This window comes from Heptranchias perlo, chromosome 35 (assembly GCF_035084215.1).
Source record: "Heptranchias perlo isolate sHepPer1 chromosome 35, sHepPer1.hap1, whole genome shotgun sequence".
NCBI classification, from domain to species: Eukaryota; Metazoa; Chordata; class Chondrichthyes; order Hexanchiformes; family Hexanchidae; genus Heptranchias; species Heptranchias perlo.
The window spans coordinates 5,759,042-5,779,626 of NC_090359.1; the positions used below are offsets into that span (position 1 = coordinate 5,759,042).

Genomic DNA, 20,585 nt, shown 5'->3' on the forward strand with positions numbered 1-20,585 from the left:
GAATCAGGGAGAGTGGCAAAATTGTGAATCAGTAAGATTGGGAACGGTGTGAATCATCGAGTTGGAACAGTGTGAATCGGAGAGAGTGGGAACGGTGTGAATCAGGGAGAATGGATACAGTGTGAATCAGAGAGAGTGTGAACAGTTTCAATCAGAGAGAGTGTGAGCAGTATGAATCAAAGAGAGTATGAACAGAGTGAATCAGGGAGAGGGGGAACAGTATGAATCTGAGCGAGTGGAAACAGTGTGAATCGAGAGAGTGGGAAAAGTGTGAATCAGAGAGAATGGGAACAGTGTGAATCAGACAGAATGGGAACAGTGTGAATCAGACAGAATGGGAACAGTCTGAATCGGAGAGAGCGGGAACAGTGTGAATCGGGGAGGTATTGAATAGTGTGTATCAGAGAGAATGGGAACAGTGTGAATCAGGAATTGTGGCAACCGTGTGAATCAGAGAGAGCGGGAACAATGTGAATTAGAGAGAGTGTGAGCAGTGTGAATCAGAGAGAATGGGAACAGTGTGAATCAGAGAGAGAAGGAACAGTGTGAATCGGAGAGAGTAGGCACAGTGTCAATCAGTGAGGGATTGAATAATGTGTATCAGAGAGAGTGGGAACAGTGTGAATGAGAGAGAGGGGGAACAGTGTGAATCAGACAGAGTGGGAACAATGTGAATCATGGAGTGTGGCAAAAGTGTGAATCTTAGAGATGGATCAGTGGGAATCTGGGAGAATGGGAACAGTTTGAATCAGGGAGAGTGGGAAGAGTGTGATTCAGAGATCGTAGGAACATTGTGAATGAGAGAGAGTGGGAACATTGTGAATCAGATAGAGTGGGAATTGTGTCGATCAGCGAGAGTGGGAACAGTGTGAGTCGGAGAGAGTGGGAAAAGTGTGTATCAGAGAGAATGGGAATAGTCTGAATCAGTCAGAGTGGGAGCAGGGTGAATCAGAGCGGGTGGGAACAGTGTGAATCGGAAATAGTGGGAACAGTGTGAATCAGGGAGGTATTGAATAGTGTGTATCAGAGAGAATGGCAACAGCGTGAATCAGGGCTTGCGGGAACAGTGTGAATCAGAGAGAGTGTGAACAAAGTGAATTAGAGAGAGTGTGAGCAGTGTGAATCAGAGAGAGTGGGAACAGTGTGATTCAGAAAGAGAGGGAACAGTGTGAATCACAGAGTGGGAACAGTGTGAATCACAGAGTGGCAACAGTGTGAATCAAGGATAGTGGGAACAGTGTGAATCAGGGCGTGTGGGTACAGTGACAATCAGAGAGAGAAGGAACAATGTGAATCAGAGAGAGTGGGAAAACTGTGAATGAGATAGAATGGGAACATTGTGAATCAGAGAGAGAGGAATCAGTGTGAATCTGTGAGAGTGGGGCCAGTGTGAATCAGGGAGAGTTGGAACAGTGTGAATCAGTGAGAGTGGGAACAGTGTGAATCAGCTAGTTGGAACAGTATGAATCAGAGAGAGGGAACAGTGTGAATCAGAGAAAGTGGGAAGAGTTTGAATCAAAGACAGTGTGAACAATGTGTATCAAAAAGATTGGGAACAGCGTGAATCAGAGAGTGGGAACAGTGTGAATCACCGAGAGTGGGAACAGTTTGTATCAGAGAGAGTGGGAACAGTTTAAATCGATGAGAGTGGGAACAGTGTGAATCAGCGAGACTGTGAACAGTATGAATCAAGAAAAGTTGTAACATTGTGAATCAGTGAGATTGGCAACAGTGTTAATCAGAGAGAGTGGAAACAGTGTGAATCAGAGAGAGTGGAAACAGTGTGAATCAGAGAGACGGAACATTATGAATCAGGGAATGTCAGAACAGTGTGAATCAGAGAGAGTGTGATTAGTGTGAATAAGATAGATTGCGAACCGTGTGAATCAGGGAGAGTGGGAACAGTGTGAATCAGAGAGATGTTTAAAAAATGTTCATTAGATAGAGTGGGATCAGTGTGTATCAGCGAGATTGGAAAGAGCGTGAATCAGGGAGAGTGTGAACAGTGTGAATCAGAGACAGTGGGAACACTGTGAATCAGTGAGTGTGGAAGAAGTGTGAACTAGAAAGCTTAGTAACATTGTGAATCAGAGAGAGTGGAAACATGGTGAATCAGAGAGAGATGGAACAGTGTGAATCAGAGAGAGTGGGAACATTGTGAATCAGAGATGGTGGAACAGTGTGAGCCATAGAGAGGGAACAGTGTGAATCAGGAAGGGTTGGAATAGTGTGAGTCAGCGAGAGTGTGAAAAATGTGAATCAGGGCGTGTGGGAACAGTGTGAATCGGAGAGAGTGGGAACAGTAATAATCAGTGAGAGTGGGAGCAGTTTGAATCTGCGAGTGGGAACAGTGTGAATCAGAGAGAGTGTGAACGGTATGAACCAAGGAAAGTCGGAACAGTGTGAATGAGAGAGAGTGGGAGCAGTGTGAAACAGAAAGAGTGAGAACAGAGTGAATTAAGGAGAGTGGGAACAGTGTGAATCAGTGACAGTGTGTACAGTGTGAATCAGTGACAGTGTGAACAGTGTGAATCAGTGACAGTGTGAACAGTGTGAATCAGTGACAGTGTGAACAGTGTCAATCAGTGACAGTGTGAACAGTGTGAATCAGTAACAGTGTGAATCATTGACAGTGTGAACAGTGTGAATCAGTGACAGTGTGAACAGTGTGAATCAGTGACAGTGTGAACAGTGTGAATCAGTGACAGTGTGAACAGTGTGAATCAGTGACAGTGTGAACAGTGTGAATCAGTGACAGTGTGAACAGTGTGAATCAGTGACAGTGTGAACAGTGTGAATCAGTGACAGTGTGAACAGTGTGAATCATTGAGAGTGGGAGCAGTGTGAATCAGTGACAGTGTGAACAGTGTGAATCAGTGACAGTGTGAACAGTGTGAATCAGTGACAGTGTGAACAGTGTGAATCAAGTCGAGTGGGAACAGTGTGAATCAGAGAGAGTGGGAACAATTAAACAACGAAAGAGAAGCGGAGGCTCTGTAAACATCCCCATCCTCAATCATGGCGGAGTCCAGCACGTGAGTGCAAAAGACAAAGCTGAAGTGTTCGCATCCAACTTCAGACAGAAATGCAGAGTGGATGATCCATCTCGGCTTCCTCTCGATATCCCCACCATCACAGAAGCCAATTCGATTCACTCCACGTGAAATCAAGAAACGGCTGAGTGCATTGGATACATCAAAGGCTTTGGGCCCCGACAACATCCCGGCTGTAGTGCTGAAGATTTGTGCTCCAGAAATGGCTGCGCATCCAGCCAAGCTGTTCCAATACAGCCAGAACACTGGCATTTACCCGACAACGTGGGAAATTGCCCAGGTATGTCCTGTCCACAAAAAGCAGGAGAAATCCAATCCGGCCAATTACGGCCCAATCAGTCTACTCACAATCATCAGCAAAGTGATGGAAGGTGTCCGCACTTGGGAACATCGGAATATGGGAACATAGGAACAGGAGTAGGCCATTCAGCTCCTCGTTCCTGCTCCGCCATTTGATAAGATCATGGTTGGTCTGTGATCTAACTCCACATACCTGCCTTTGACCCATATCCCTTAATACCTTTAGTTGCCAAAAAGCTATCTATCTCAGATTTAAATTTAGCAATTAAGCTAGTATCAATAGCCGTTTGCGGGAGAGTTCCAAACTACTACCACCATTTGTGTGTAGAAATGTTTTCTAATCTCATTCCTGAAAGGTCTGGCTCTAATTTTGAGACTGTGCCCCCTACTCCTAGAATCCCCAACCAGCGGAAATAGTTTCTCTCTCTCCACCCTATCTGTTCCCCTTAACATCTTATAAACTGCGATCAGATCATCTCATAACCTTCTAAATTCCTGAGAATACAACCCCAATCTGTGTAATCTCTCCTCGTAACATAACCCATGAAGTCCGGGTACCATTCTAGTAAACCTACGCTGCAATCCTTCCAAGTCCAATATGTCCTTCCGAAGGTGCGGTGCCCAGAACTGCTCACAGGACTCCAAGTGCAGTCTAACCAGGGTTTTGTGTAGCTGCAGCATAACCTCTGCCCCCTTGTGCTCTCGTCCTCTCGATTTTAAGGCCAGCGTTCAATTATCCTCATTGATTATTTTCTGCACCTGTTCATGACACTTCAATGATCTGTGTCGCTGAACAGTTCAGTCCCTTTGGGCATCGACTTCTTTTAATTTTTTACCATTTAGAAAGTACCCTGTTCTATCCTTTTTTTGATCCAAAGTGGATGACCTCACATTTGTCTACATTGAATTATATTTGCCACAGTTTTGCCCATTCACCTAATTTATCAATATCTCTGTAATTTTCTGTTTTCATCTACACTGCTTACAATGCTACCAATCTTTGTGTCATCGGCAAACTTAAATATGAGGCTTTCTATGCCTTCAGCTAAGTCGTTAACAAATATTGTGAATAACTGAGGCACCAAGACAGATCCCTGCGGGACTCCACTAGTCACATCCTGCCAATGTGAGTCCCTACCCATTATCCCCACTCTCTGTCGCCTTTCGCTCAGCCAATTTCGTAACCAATTCCGTATTTTCCCTCGATTCCATGGGCTTCTAACTTTGCTAACAGTCTCTTATGTTGGACCTTATAAAATGCCTTCTGGAAGTCCATATAAATAACATCCATTGACATTCCCCAAGACACTACATTAGCCATCTCTTAAAAAAATCAATCAGTTTTGTCAGGCACAACCTACCTTTCACAAATCCATGCTGGCTCTCTCTGATTAACTGAAAATTCTCGAGGTGTTCAGTCAACCTATCTTTAATTATGGACTCCAGCATTTTCCCAACAACAGATGTTAGGCGAATTGGAAAAAGCTGAGTGACATTTGCAATTTTCCAATCAAAAGGGACAGTTCCTGAATTTAGAGAACTTTGACAGATTATAGTTAGGGCATCTGCAATGTGCTCACCTACTTCCTTTAAAACCCTGGGATGGAAACCATCTGGTCCTGGTGATTTGTCACTCTTTAGTGCTATTATTTTCTTCGTTATTATGGCTTTACTTATGTTAATATTTTTGATTCCCTGTTCCCGATTCAATATTACTTTACTTGGGATTTCCGGCATGCTATCCTCTTTTTCTACTGACGCAAAGTAATGGTTCAACATGTCCGACATTTACCCATTGTCAATGACAGTATCCGCACTATCAATTTTTAAAGGGCCAACACTGCTCCTGACCACCCTCTTTTTCCGAATATAACTCGCAATAACTCACCAATAACCCACTCACCGCTGCTCAGTTTGGGTTCCGCCAGGACCACGCGGTACCAGAACTCATTACAGCCTCGATCCAAACATGGACAAAAGAGCTGAATTCCAGAGGTGAGGTGAGAGTGACGACCCTTGACATCAAGGCAGCATTTCACCGAGTGTGGCATCAAGGAACCCGAGTAAAACTGAAATCAGTGGGAATCAGGGGGAAAACTCTCCAGTGGCTGGAGTCATACCTAGCACAAAGGAAGATGGTCGTGGTTGTTGGAGGCCAATCATCTCAGCCCCAGGACAATGCTGCAGGAGTTCCTCAGGGCAGTGTCCGAGGCCCAAAAATCTTCAGCTACTTCATCAATGATCTTCCCTCCATTATAAGGTCAGAAATGGGGATGTTCCCTGATGATAGCACTGTGTTCAGTTGCATTCGCAACCACTCAGATAACGAAGCAGTCCGTGCCCCCATGCAGCAAGACTTGGACAACATCCAGGCTTGAGCTGATAAGTGGCAAATAACATTCGCGCCCGACAAGTGCCAGGCAATGAGCATCTCCAACAAGAGAGAGTCTCACCGCCTCCAGTTGACATTCAACGCCATTACCATCGCCGAATTCCACACCATCAACATCCTGGGAGTCACCATTGACCAGAAACTTAACTGGACCAGCCATATAAATACTGTGGCTACAAGAGCAGGTCAGATGCTGGGTATTCTGCGGCGAGTCACTCACCTCCTGACTCTCCAAAGCCTTTCCACCATCTACAAGGCACAAGTCAGGAGTGTGCTGGCATACCCTCCACTTGCCTGGATGAGTGCAGCTCCAACGAGACTCAAGAAGCTCGAACACATCAAGGACAACGCAGCCCGCTTGATTGGCACCCCATCCACCACCCTAAACATTCACTCCCTTCACCACCGCCGCTCAGTGGCTGCAGTGTGTACCATCCACAGGATGCACTGCAGCAACTCGCCAAGGCCTCTTCGACAGCACCTCCCAAACCCGCGACCTCTACCACCTAAAATGACAAGAGCAGCAGGCACTTGGGAACAATACCACCTACACGTTCCCGTCCAAGTGACACACCATCCAGACTTGGAAATGTATCGCCGTTCCTTCATCATCGCTAGGCCAAAATCATGGAACTCGCTTCCTAACAGCACTGTGGGAGAACCTTCACCACATGGACTGCAGCGGTTCAAGAATGATGATCACCACCATCTTCTCAAGTGGAATTAGGAATGGGCAATAAATATTGGCTTTGCCAGCGACGCCCACATCCCATGAACGAATCAAGAAAAAAAATCAGGGCGTGTGTGTACAGTTTGATTCAGACAGTGAGGGAACAGTGTGAATCAGGGCGTGTGGGAACACGGTGAATTTAAGAGAGAAAGAACATTGTGAATCAGAGAGAGAGGAAACAGTGTGAATCAGCGAATGGAACAGAGTGAAACATGGAGAGTGGAACCAGTGTGAATCGGAGTGAGTGGGAACAGTGTGAATCAGAGAGAGTGGGGACAATGTGATTCAAGGAGAGTGGGAACAGTGTGAATCAGAGAGATAGGGAACAGTGTAAATCAGGAAGAGTGGAAACAGAGTGAATTAGTGTGAGTGGGAACAGTGTGAATCAGAGCGATTGTGGACATTGTTAATCGCAGAGATTGAAAACAGTATGAATCAGAGAGAGTGTGAACAGCTGAATCAAGTATGGTGGGAACAGTGTGAATCAGAGAGAGTGGGAACAGTGTGAATCAGATCGAGTGGGAACATTGTGAATCAGAGCGACACGAAACAGTGTGAATCAAGGAGAGTGGGAACAGTGTGACTCAGAGAGCGAGGGATTTAATAAGGGTACGATAGCATAGTGGTTACGTTGCTGGACTAATAATTCTAAAAGCTCGAATTAATATTTGCGAAGTCATGATTTCAAGTCTCGCTACAGCAGCTGGAGAGTTTAAATTCAAATAAATAAAATCTAGAATTAAAAAATTAGTGGCTGTTCAACTACCGGATTGTCATAAAAACCCATCTGGTTCACTAATATCATTTAGGGAAGGAAATCTGCTGGCCTCTCTGTGACTCCAGATCCACGGTAATGTGGTTGATTCTTAATGGCCTCGCAAGCCACTCAGTTGTTCATGCAAGCGGCTCACCTCCACCTTCCCAAGGGCAATTAGGGATGCTCAATAAATGCCAGCCGTGCCAGCGATGCCCACATCCCATTGAACGAGTGAAAAAAAATCAGGATGTGTTGGAAAAGTGTGATTCCAGGAGTGTGGAAAGAGATTGAATCAGGGTGAGTGTGAACTGTGTGAAACGAGGAGAATGGGAATAGTATGAATCAGAGTGGGAACATTGAAAATCAGCCAGCGAGAGGAAGCATTGTGAATTAGATCGAGTCAACCGTGCGGAACAGTGTGAAATAGCGAAAGAGGAAGCCGTGTGAATCAGAGACAGAGGGGGAACAGTCTGAATCGGATGGAGTGGAAACAGTGTGAATCAGAGAGAAGGACTCAATTAGGGTATGGTGGTGTAGTGGTCACGTTACTAGACTAATAATCCAAAAAGCATGCACTAATGTTTCAGAGATATGAGTTCAAATCTCGCCACAGCAGCTAGAGAAATTAAGTAAATAAAATCTGGAATTAAAAGAAAAAGTAACCTTATTAATGGTGGCTGTGAAACTACCGGATTGTCATCAAAATACATCTGGTTCGCTGATGTCTTTTGGGGAAGGAAATCTGCCGTCCATACCTGGTCTGGCCTATATGTGACTCCAGACCCACAGCAATGTGGTTGATTTTTTATGGCCCAGCAAGCCAGTCATTTGCTCAAAATGTTGGCTCACCTCCACCTTCTCAAGGGCAAACAGGGATGCTCAATAAAATGCCGGCCTTGCTTGCGATGCCCACATCTCATGAACGAATTTTTAAAAATCAGGGAGAGTAGGAAAAGTGTGAATTCGGGAGAGTGGAAAGAGATTGAATCAGGGAGAGTGTGAAATGTGGGTAACAGTGTGAATCAGAGAGAATAGGAAAAGAGTGACACAGAGTGAGAGTGGAAATAGAGTGAATCTAGGAGTGTGGGAACAGTTAAATAAAGGAACATTAAATAGCATTCGAAAAATAGAACAGTGTGAATCAGAGAGACAGAAAAAAAAGTTAATGAGAGAGAGTGGGAAAAGTGTGAATCAGGGAGAGTGGGAATATTGTGAATGAGAGAGAGAGGAAAAATATTAATGAGAGAGTGGGGACAGTGTGAAACTGAAACAGAGAAAGAGGACAAATGCAAGGAATCTTATAACACCAGGTTATAGTCCAACAAATTTATTTTAAAATCACAAGCTTTCGGAGATTATCTCCTTCGTCAGATGAATGAATGTGATGCTGTCCCAACATAGTATAAGATATGCGATTTGAGAACCTTTTCATTCATTCATCTGACGAAGGAGATAATCTCCGAAAGCTTGTCATTTTAAAATAAATTTGTTGGACTATAACCTGGTGTTGTAAGATTCCTTACATTTGTCCACCCCAGTCCATCACCGGCATCTCCACATCAGAGAAAGAGGAAGCCGTGTGAATCAGCGAGAGTGATAACAATGTGAATCAGAGAGAGGGGATAATGTTAATGAGAGACAGTGTGAATCAGGGAGAGTGGAATGACTGCGAATCGGTGAGAGTGTGAACCAGAGAGCGGAGGAACATTGTGAATCAGGGAGGGTGGGAACAATGTGAATCAGAGTTAGGAAACAGTGTGAATCAGAAAGACTGGGAACATTGTGAACCCGAGAAAGTGCGAATCAGAGAGAGGGGGACAGTGCTAATCATGGAGAGAAGGAACAGTGTGATTCACAGAGAGTGGGAGCAGAGCAAAACAGAGAGAGTGGGAACAATGTGTATCAGCCATTGGGAACAGTGTGAATCAAGGAGAGTGGGAAATTCATGCTGACTGTCCTTGATTAATCCGTGCCTTTCCAAATGCCGATTAAAACTGCCCCTCAGAAATGTTTCCAATAATTCGAACACCTTCAAGCAGCTGTTTCCAGCCCACCAGCAGGGAGTGGATTCCAGCTGCGTTTTATTTTTTCGACCTGCAGTTGCAAACAAATGGGACAAAAACAAAATAGGTTCCACCGAGATTCGAAATCGCATCGCTAAATTCAGAGTTTAGAATGCTCACCATTACTCCATGGAACCCACTTGTTATTGTATTTTATTCGTTGATTGGATGTGGGCGTCGCTGGCAAGGCCGGCGTTGATTGCAAATCCCTAATTGACCTTGAGAAGGTGGTGGTGAGCCGCCTTCTTGAACCGCTGCAGACTGTGTGGTGAAGGTTCTCGCAGAGTGCTGTGAGGAAGGGAATTCTAGGATTTTGACACGACGAAGATGAAGGAACGGCGTTATATTTCCATGTCTGGATGGTGTGTGACTTGGAGGGGAACGTGCAGGTGGTGTTGTTCCGACGTACCTGCCGCTCTTTTCCTTCAAGTTGGTAGAGGTCGAAGAAGCCTTGGCGATTGCTGCAGTGCATCCTGTTGATGGTACAAACTGCAGCCACAGTGCAACCACAGTTATTACCCAGCACCCACCATTCAAAGACACTTGGCTCTTTTCTCAGCACAGCCATGTCGCTGCATCACTGACCTCTCGAGACTGTTGCCAACCCTCTCCCATCAGCAAAACTACAAGAACTGGACAATTCCAAATTGCCATTTTGACTCGGCCCTTTCTCATCTCTTCCTTCAGCTTCCACTCATTTTCTTCTGCTTAGTATCGATGCTCAGCCAATCACACAGCTACTCGTCAAATCCATCACTTCCCTCGTCACTGCTTCTCTTTCAATCTGCTCAGCGCAGCTCCTATTACAGTCTTGCCGGATAATCTGTCAATCAATATTTCAAGGCACTGATGCATGAAGATTGGCGTAAAACAAAATGTAAACTTTGTGCGAGGCCACGATCCAAGCAATGCCTGCATTTCAAGAGGCAGTGCTTTGAATTTCTACATGTTTGCCTGCTGAATGCAGATTGCAAAGAAAAATTCAGCAAACACCATTTTTTGGTGCAGTGAAGCGCAGCGTTGCACATAAAGCAACTTTGTCTTCTGAAGATTTAGGAAAGCAAAAGACAGGCTGAGCTGATAGACTCATAGAAAGGTTACAGCACGGAAGTAGGCCGTTCGGCCCAGTGAGTCCTGCCAGCTCCATGCAAAAGAAATCCAGCCAATCCCACTTCCTCACCCTCTCCCCGTGGCCCTCGGCATGTTTTCCTTTAAAGTATTTATGCAGTTCCCTCTTCAAAGCCACGATTGAATCTGCCTCCACCACGACCTCTGGCAGTGCATTCCAGATCCTAACCACTCACTGTGTTAAAAATGGTTTTTCCTCATGTCACCTTTTGTTCTTTTGCCAGTCACCTTAAATCTGTGTCCTCCTGTTCTTGACCTTTCCGCCAATACGAATAGTTTGTCTCCATCTAGTCTGTCAATACCCCTCATGATTTTAAATACCTCTATCAAATCTCCTCTTAATCTTCTCTGTTCTAAGAAAAACAACCCCAGCTTCTCCAGTCTATCCACTTAACTAAAGTCCCTCATCCCTGGAATCATTCTCGTTCATCTTTTCTTAACCTTCTCTTAGGCCTTCACATTTTTCCTAAAGTGCGGTGCCCAGATCTGGACACAATACTCCAGTTGTGGTCGAACTAATGTTTTATCAACGTTCATCATGAATAGCGTGCTTTAGTGCTCTTTGCCTCTATTTATAAAGCCCAGGATCTCGTATGCTTTTTGAACCGCTCTCTCAACCTGCCTCGCTACATTCTATGATTTGTGCACATATACCTCCAGATCTCTATGTTCCTCTAACCCTTTTCGAATTGAGCACTCTAATTTATATTGCTTCTCCTCGTTCTTCCTACCGAGATGTATCACCTTGCATCTTTCTGCGTTAAATTTCTATATCCTCTTGAAGTCTATCACTATCCTCCTCACTGTTCACTGTACTTCCAAGGTTTGTGTCATCTGCAAATTTAGAAATTGTGCCCTGTACACCCGAGTCCAAGTCATTGATAAACATCAAAAGGGCAGTGGTGCGAGCACCGACCTGTGGGGAACATTACTGTACACCTCCCTCCAATCCGAAAAACTGTGTGGCCGGGTCCTGCTCCGACTTCTTGTGTTCTTTCGATTTGTGGTTGGGATCAGATCAGCCATGATCTTATTGAATGGCGGAGCAGGCTCGAGGGGCCGATTGGCCGACTCCTGCTCCTATTGCTTATGTTCTTATGTTACTCCTCACCAGCAGGGAGTGGATTCTCGCTGCATTTTGTTTTTTCGTTCTGCAGTTGCAAACGAATGGTACAAAACAAGTTCCAGCGAGATTCGAACTCGAATTGCCAGATTCAGAGTCTGGAATGCTCACCATTACACCGTGGAACCCATTCGTTAATAAATGCCGCACCCTCCATCCAAAGATATTTGGCTCTTTGCTCAGCACGGCCATGTCGCTGCGTCACTGACTTCTCGAGACTGTTGCCAACCCTCTCCCATCAGCAAAACTACAAGAACTGGACAATTCCAAATTGCCATTTTGACTCGGCCCTTTCTCATCTCTTCCTTCAGCTTCCACTCATTTTCTTCTGCTTAGTATCGATGCTCAGCCAATCACACAGCTACTCGTCAAACCTATCGCTTCCCTCGTCACTGCTTCTCTTTCAATCTGCTCAGCGCAGTTTGTCTCCATCGAGTCTGTCAATACCCCTCATGATTTTAAATACCTCTATCAAATCTCCTCTTAATCTTCTCTGTTCTAAGAAAAACAACCCCAGCTTCTCCAGTCTATCCACGTAACTAAAGTCCCTCATCCCTGGAATCATTCTCGTTCATCTTTTCTTAACCTTCTCTTAGGCCTTCACATTTTTCCTAAAGTGCGGTGCCCAGATCTGGACACAATACTCCAGTTGTGGTCGAACTAATGTTTTATCAACGTTCATCATGAATAGCGTGCTTTAGTGCTCTTTGCCTCTATTTATAAAGCCCAGGATCTCGTATGCTTTTTGAACCGCTTTCTCAACCTGCCTCGCTACATTCTATGATTTGTGCACATATACCTCCAGATCTCTCTGTTCCTCTAACCCTTTTCGAATTGAGCACTCTAATTTATATTGCTTCTCCTCGTTCTTCCTACCGAGATGTATCACCTTGCATCTTTCTGCGTTAAATTTCTATATCCTCTTGAAGTCTATCACTATCCTCCTCACTGTTCACTATACTTCCAAGGTTTGTGTCATCTGCAAATTTAGAAATTGTGCCCTGTACACCCGAGTCCAAGTCATTGATAAACATCAAAAGGGCAGTGGTGCGAGCACCGACCTGTGGGGAACATTACTGTACACCTCCCTCCAATCCGAAAAACAACCGTTCATCACTCCTCACTGGTTCCTGTTACTGAGCCAATTTTGTATCCATGTTGCGACTGCTCCTTTTATTCTATGGGTATCAATCTTGATGACAAGGCTATCATAAGGCACTTTATCAAACGACTTTTGAAAGTTTATATGCACCACATCAATCGCATTGCCCTCATCAACCCTCTCCGTTAGCTCATCAAAAACTCTATCAAGTTAGTTCAATACGATTTGCCTTTAACAAAAGGCCAAATTTATGCAAGGAGCTCGAGCCTCATTGATTGAGGTTGGGAACTGCCCACGAACAGGGATGGGATTCCAGGTGCCTTTTATTTGTTTCCCCAAAAGTGACGGTTCCACTGAGATTTGACCTTGGATCGCTGGATTCAAAGTCCAGAATGCTTACCATTACACCACGGAACGCATTCATTTCAAAAGACGGCCCCCTCCCTTCAAAGATACTGGGCTCCTTTATCAGCATCGCCATGGCGCTGCATCATTGGCTGCACGAGTCGAATGGCAAACCTCTGCCATCAGCAAAACTGCAAGCACTGGTCAATCCCAACCTGCCATTTTTGCTCCGCACTTTCTCATCCATACTTTCAGCTTCCCCACTTTCCCATCTGATAAGTATAGATGATCAGCCAATCACACAGCTACTGTCTAATCCATTGGTTCCCTCGTTGCTGCTTCTGTTTCACACTGCTCAACGCAGCTCGTCTTGTTGGATAATCAGTGCATAAACATTCCAAGGCACTGATGCATGAAGTTCGGGTTGAAAAGAAAAGAGCTCGATCCTCACTGATTGAAGCTGCGAAATCCCATCCAACTGAGATTGGATTCCAAGTGCTTTTTACTTGTTTGCCCTCAATTTGCAAACGAATAGGACAAAATTCAAGGTTTAATCGAGATTTGAATTTGGATCGCTGGAATCCAAGTCCAGAATGCTTACCATTGCACTATGGAAACCAATTGATTACTTCAACTGGCACCCACCATTCAACGATTTCAAGATGTCCATATCAATGATGTTAACAACTGAGGCACCCGTATTAAAGGCAGTTGCTCTATCACTTATCACAGATTTTTACGTCTCCATATTTGTCTATCTCTTTTACGATGTCCACCTTCATTCCATGTCGTGCTTTGTTTTAACACTTGAGTTTGGAGGTGTTGATATTATTGTTGAGTTTTCTTAGCATTCTCAATGCGAGTTAGATAATTTGTCAGGGAAGGACTCCCTTCTTTGGTCAGATCTTGTATTGGAGCTACTATTCGTGAATAGTTTCAAATACAATTGCGAAATTCCTTATCATACTGTGGCGGGGTAAAACTGATAGGCGTTTAGTACCCTGTGTCAGTACATAGCTCAAGTAATGGACTTCCAATTGTCCAACCTATGCTTTCTCTTCATACGATTTGTTTTACATTCCTTTCTTATCAATTTTTTTCTCACTGTCGCATTGTCTGTGTGGAAACTTATAACTCAATCAATTGTAGCCTTTGGCATTTCCGAGTAATTGGGTCAATTCTAACAATATAACCTATACCAATTGTTACCCCATGTTCACCTGTGTAATGGTTAGCCTCAGACAGTTCTCAAGCGACTGGGTCATTTCTATCTGTTTGAACGGCTCTTGGCATGACAGTCTGTCTTCTTGGGATGGAAAGGGTTAATATTAACTTGCTCTTGTGGCAGGAGTAATTTGATACATCTCCCTTTCAGATTAAGTTTACACTTCCACCTTCAAAATTTCTATTCACACAGGTTTGACTGATTTTTTTTCACATTTATTGATTGCGTTACACTATCTATTTTGCACACTATTTTTGAGATTGATTTTGATCATAGTGTTTTATCAATCACAATAGCACAAAATGCTTCGCAGATCAGTTTAATTTATAACCAGAGATCATCCTACAACTATAACTTGTAATTCTTTAAATCTGCACTTTATCTTTTCTTTTACAATCAAACCTCATTTTGTCTTGGTGAATTGAAAACAGATGTCGGTGTCCTTGGAAAGGGTTAACTTTTTTTTTTTGACAAAACGACGGAGCCGGATATCAGATTCACGCAGCGTTCGCAGGACACGTCAATGTAATTTGCACATAAATTATTTTTAAATAAAAATTCATACCGGCAAATAACATCTCCCATCGTCCATTTTAGCTTATATCTACCTTTGTTTTCGGTACCCCTCAATTTTCACATTGCTTCGTAAGTTTTATAATTTGCTGTCCAATTCACTTTTTTTTCATATTCTTTTTATAACCAACTCTCCGAGCTGTTCCAGCTTTCCGACTTTTCCTATCACGGTGATACCAGATAGCTATTTTTATCTGTCCCGTTCATTTTTTTTTAACCTTTTGTTTTAAACCACAGCCAATCACAAGATAAAAATTCAAAATGCCAATTTTTTTTTGAAGAGCCCATGTCTGGAATTTAACATGCTCACATTTTATTAGCACCAGAATTTAATAGGTCACTTAACCTCAATAACTCCAATTTTAATTCAGCAATATCAGAATTAAACACAAGAGAAAACAGATACATCACACAAAAGAAGAAAACACGTAAGACGCAGTGAGAAGGGGGCGTGGCCCACAACACCGACAGAAAACACTGATCAGGACAGGCTTTTTAAAGGGACAGTACACTGAAACAAAGGAACCTTTCTTTTTCGGGTCTCTGTCCTTTAAACATTTTTCTAGTCACTTAATTCGATCCATATTAAATGTACCGTCTTTGGGAAAGGGATATTTCTTAGTTCTGGTCCATTTGGACCAAACTATCAACTCGTCAGTTGTTTCTTTCCCAAAGTTTCTGTACATGTAAGCAGCAGGTGTTCCCTTTGGAGGGATTTTGTTCATAGTTTATACAATCCTCCACACTGTAATTACACGAAAATCAAGACCTATCTTAACTATCACAATTCTATACTTGATAATTCAGCTGATTGGATAAGACGTCATGTGTTCTCTTCACCGACTTTAGGGTCCCAGCCTTCACGTGGGGTTAAAACCCTTTTTCTTGAGAGAAACGTCTGCACTTAGTTGAATCAGCTGACTTACGCAAGACTTTTTTAAAAAGTGCTCCTTCCCTTGAGCAGGGTGAACACCAGCAGTGTTTCTACCTAAACACATAATTCAGGTAAACCAGAATTTCACACTTTTCCAAATCCGCGACATCCACATCAGTCTGCGTTTATCGCCACTACTGAATTGTAATTTCACACTTTTCCGAATTACGCAACATCCAGTCTGCGCTTGTCCAAATTACAACTTCACACTAAGAATTTATTAAACAAGTCTGTAAACTGGTTATCTCTTTTCCTGGCGCCTCTATCCACACGGAGCTGACAGTCTGTCAGTCCTTACATCGACTTTAACTTCACCCTAGTCACCGGTATCACAGATCTACTCCGTTATTGCTCTCTCTCAGCCCGTTAATACAACACCGTAGTTGACAATATCGAGTAATCTGTCGCGCATCTCTCTTTTTTTGTCCCCTTTTTCTTTCCTTGTCTATACGAAACACATTTCCGATGATCGCCTTCCAATTCCAAAAGGCAAATAGAAGAATTAGTCACGTCAGTTAATGCATTCACTCATCAATCGCAGTGTATCTGGGTTTGTACAGATAACTTGTGTCCGTACTTACCGGAGATCACAAGCGATCTCGGTGGAACCTCCAAGAAACTGTCGAAAACTTAATTACCTATTATACACAATGCTTTAACTCCAAACACTTATTTTCAGACAAGTAAGAATTTATTCGACGAAGCTTGAGCTCAAGGGAAGCTGTGTTCCAAGCAATGGTTGGGACCACCTCTTCGCTGAGCAGAAGAAACGGTTAACTTTTATACAGTTCAATTAGTAATGTCTGTCTATCATTGAATATGGGAGTACATGTACACTCTCATTGGTTCAAGTGGATAGTCAATCAAAAATAGGGAACCCACCCTCTAGTCTCCCATGTCCTTCAGCTGGCCCCTCACAGGATCTGGGAAAGATACGTTGCTTCAGCAACACTGCTCCTTTATCAGTCGAAACTGTTCCTAGTCTCAAGGCTACATGGTCATTAATTTCTGTTAGTTAGACAGTTATCTCATAAGCAAAGAAAATAGCTCTTCTGTGTGTCTTTGCTGGGAACGTGAACACTTTAAGCTTCCAAATGTATATTCAGTTGGTCAGCTAACATGGTCACTTATCCATCATGCTTTGCTTCTTTTATGGTCAAGTAACTGTTTAGTATTTCTACATTAATATGGTCAGCTTTATGGTTTTCCACAGGCTTTCTGAGCAATATTCATGGGACGAGGTGGCCGAGTGTTGAGATGATGGATTCCTGATCCACTGTGCTCCATGGTTTTTTATCTCATCCGCGCCATTATTGCATTTACCGTTTTATGTGTTGGTTCCTTGCTGAGATTCTACCAGAAGTCGTGGGCCTCGCTCCAATCCGAAGCCACGGTGGATGAATTTTGCATTGCTTGCTGAAATCTGCTCAAATCAGCAAGGTCCTGGTTGGCGCACGGAGGTGTTGCGAGTGTAAGATGTGAATAACGTGAAGTATCAAGCAAGTGCACAATGCTGCCCCGGTAAAGCGAGAATCTGTCCACAGAAGCAACCTGACCTGCTGAGTGTTGCCAGCGGTTTCTGGATTTATTTTTGAGCGTTCACTGTTGCCGTTTTCCTGAAAACCTGAAACATTGCTCAAGGGCGCAGCTTCAAGCACAACTTTCTTGTGCTCTTCTCACACACATGATCGCACTTAATTTCCGACACTCGCTTTAAAATCTGGCTTATCCGCACACAGCTTCCTGCGCCACGAAAATTTGAAACACCTTTCGCTCATGGCCTGTAATCGCTCCTTTTTCGCCACAGGCGCTCTTTACATTTATCCTCTACTCGATTCAATCGCATGTTTCAACAGAACTATTAAGATCAAGGCGGAACACTTCCGATCTTCCTGGGCCGCCCCAACTTGCCAAATGTGCACCTCTCAACCGCCACTCGCAGCTCTGCAGCGCTGCACGTCGGTCACGCAACTCAACTGCTGAAAGAAAAAATCCAAAAAGCATCAAAACAAAAAAACAGTTCTTCAGTTACCATCACCTGGATCACAAGATTCGACAAGTAAAATTCGTGAACAATCGGGCGGCTGTCTTTCCCGAGGCCAGCCCTGCTTTCGTCGTGTTTGTCTGTCGAGCGGGCACGCAGATCGAAATGTATCGACTGGTTTCAAGGCGCAAATGAACATTGGTGCGAATCGGACATCTGCCCAATAGAAACAGCGGTCGTCGCACAGCAAACTTGAAGGCGTGAGATCATGAAAGTGAATGTTAGAGTCGGCAATGCCGCAGGAAAGTTTCCATGAAATGGAAGGAAGAAAGGAAAGGCGGCCTATTGACTGTGGAAGGAAGAAAATGTGGGGAAAACAGGCGAGTTTGAACTGTGGAGCGTCAAGTACAGGCATGTGAGAGTGCTGGATTTGAAGGAATGGATAGGAGTTTTGCCAGCAACAAAAAATATTTCTTTCTTGTGCAAAAGATTGATTTCTTGCTGCAATCTATTAGTGTATGTGGCAGAGAACAAAAGAGGTAAACGAAACTATACTGTAGCTCGTATTCAAACCGAACTTGCTGCGACCTCAACGCAGAGCATGGACGAGGATACCATCAAGGCGAAGCGCATCAGGTGGGGCAGTCATGCCCGAGCAACAGCAATGTCGCGCCCGGTGCTGCTTGGAAAAGAAGGATGTTTGGTGATGAGGACAAAATAGCAAGAACTTTAAAAGCTGGCAGCGGTCGGATTCGTACCCACTCCCCCGCAAAGACGGGAGTCTTCATCCAGCGCCTTGGACCGCTCGGCCACACTACCACCTGCCAAAAGTTTGCGTTCAGAATCTGATATCTGGTGATTGAAATGTTGTTTTCTTGCGTTTTGACCTCTGAGTCGAGAATTTTCCATTGAAAAAATCAAATAAATGGGCTCTCTGAGCAATATTCATGCGACGAGATGGCCGAGTGTTTGAGGTGATGGATTCCTAATCCATTGTACTCTGCACGCATGGTTTTGTATCTCATCCGCGCCATTATTGCATTTACCGTTTGTTGTGTTGGTTCCTTCCTGAAATTCAACCAGAAGTCTTGGGCCTCGCTCCAATCCGAAGCCACGGTGGAGAGTGGATGAATTTTGCATTGCTCGCTGAACTCTGCTCAATTCAGCAAGGTCCTGATTGGTGCACGGAGGTGTTGCGAGTGTCAGATGTGAATAACATGAAGTCTCAAGAAAGTGCACAACCACGCCCCGGTTATGCCAGTATCTGTCCACAGATACCGCCTGACCTGCTGAGTGTTGCCAGCAGTTTCTGGATTTATTTTTCAGCTTTCACTGCATCCGTTTTCCTGACAACCTGAAATTTTCCTCAAGGGCGCAGCTTCAAGCACAACTTTCTTGTGCTCTTCTCACACACAACATCGCTCTTCACTTTCCTACTTTCCAACACACGCGCTTTAAATTCTGCCGAATCCGCACACAGCTTCCTGCGCAACGAAAATTTGAACGACCTTTCGCTCTTGACCTGTTATCGCGACATTTCCGCCACAGGCGCTCCATCCCTTTATCCTCCACTCGATTCAATCCCATGTTTAAACAGAACTATTAAGATCAAGGCGGAACACTTCCGATCTGAGTGCGCCGCCCCAACTTGCCAAATGTGCAACTCTCAACCGCCATTCGAGGCTCTGTGGCGCTTCCCGTCGGTCACGCAACTCAACTGCTGAAAGAAAAAAGCCAACAAGCATCAAAACAAAAACCAGTTCTTCAGTGACCATCACCTGGATCATAAGATTCGACAAGTAAAATTCGTGAATAGTCGGGCGGCTGCCTTTCCAGACGCCAGCCCTGCTTTCATCGTGTTTGTCTGTCGAGCGGTCACGCAGATCGAAATGTATCGACTGGATTCAAGGCGCAAATGAACATTGTTGCGAATCGGACATCTGCCCAATTGAAACAGCGGTCGTCGCAGAACAAACTTGAAGGCGTGAGATCATGAAAGTGAATGTTAGAATCGGCAATGCCGCAGGAAAGTTTCCATGAAATGGAAGGAAGAAAGTAAAGGCGGCCAATTGACTGTGGAAGGAAGAAAAAGTGGGGAAAACAGGCGAGTTTGAACTGTGGAGCATCAAGTACAGGCATGTGAGAGTGCTGGATTTGAAGGAATTGACAGGTTTTTGCCAGCAACAAAAAATATTTCTTTCTTGTGAAAAAGATTGATTTCTTGCTGCATTCTATTAGTGTATGTGGCAGAGAACAAAAGAGGTAATCGAAACTATACTGTAGCTCGTATTCAAACCGAACAAACTGCGACCTCAACGCAGAGCATGGACGAGGATACGATCAAGGCGAAGCGCATCAGTTGGGGAATTCATGCCCGAACAACAGCAATGTCGCGCCCGGTGCTGCTTGGAAAAGAAGGATGTTTGGTGATGAGGAAAAAGTAGCAACCACTTCAAATGCTGGCAGCGGTGGGATTCGAACCCACGCCCCCGGAGAGACTGGAGCCTAAATCCAGCGCCTTAGACCACTCGGCCACGCTACCACCTGGCATAAGATTGCGTTCAGAATCTGATATCTGGTGATTGAAATGTGGTTTTCATGCATTTTGACCTTTGAGTCGAAGATTTTCCATTGAACGAATCAAATAAATGGGCTTTCTGAGCAACATTCATGCGACGAAGTGGCCGAGTCTTTGAGGTGATGGATTCCTAATACTTTGTGCTCTGCACGCATGCTTTTGTGTCTCATCCGCGCCATTATTGCATTTACCGTTTGATGTGTTGGTTCCTTCCTGAAATTCAACCAGAAGTCTTGGGCCTCGCTCCAGTCCGAAGCCACGGTGAATGAATTTTGCATTGCTCGCTGAACTCTGCTCA

The 20,585-nt window shown here is 44.3% G+C and overlaps 1 non-coding gene across 1 annotated transcript; it reads right to left on the reverse strand.

Moving 5' to 3' along the window:
- Positions 1 to 20,169: 20,169 nt before the first annotated feature.
- Positions 20,170 to 20,251, reverse strand: trnal-uag (transfer RNA leucine (anticodon UAG)). Its single transcript has one exon. It is a non-coding gene; the product is annotated as a tRNA-Leu (tRNA).
- Between the last annotated feature and the right edge of the window lie 334 nt (positions 20,252 to 20,585).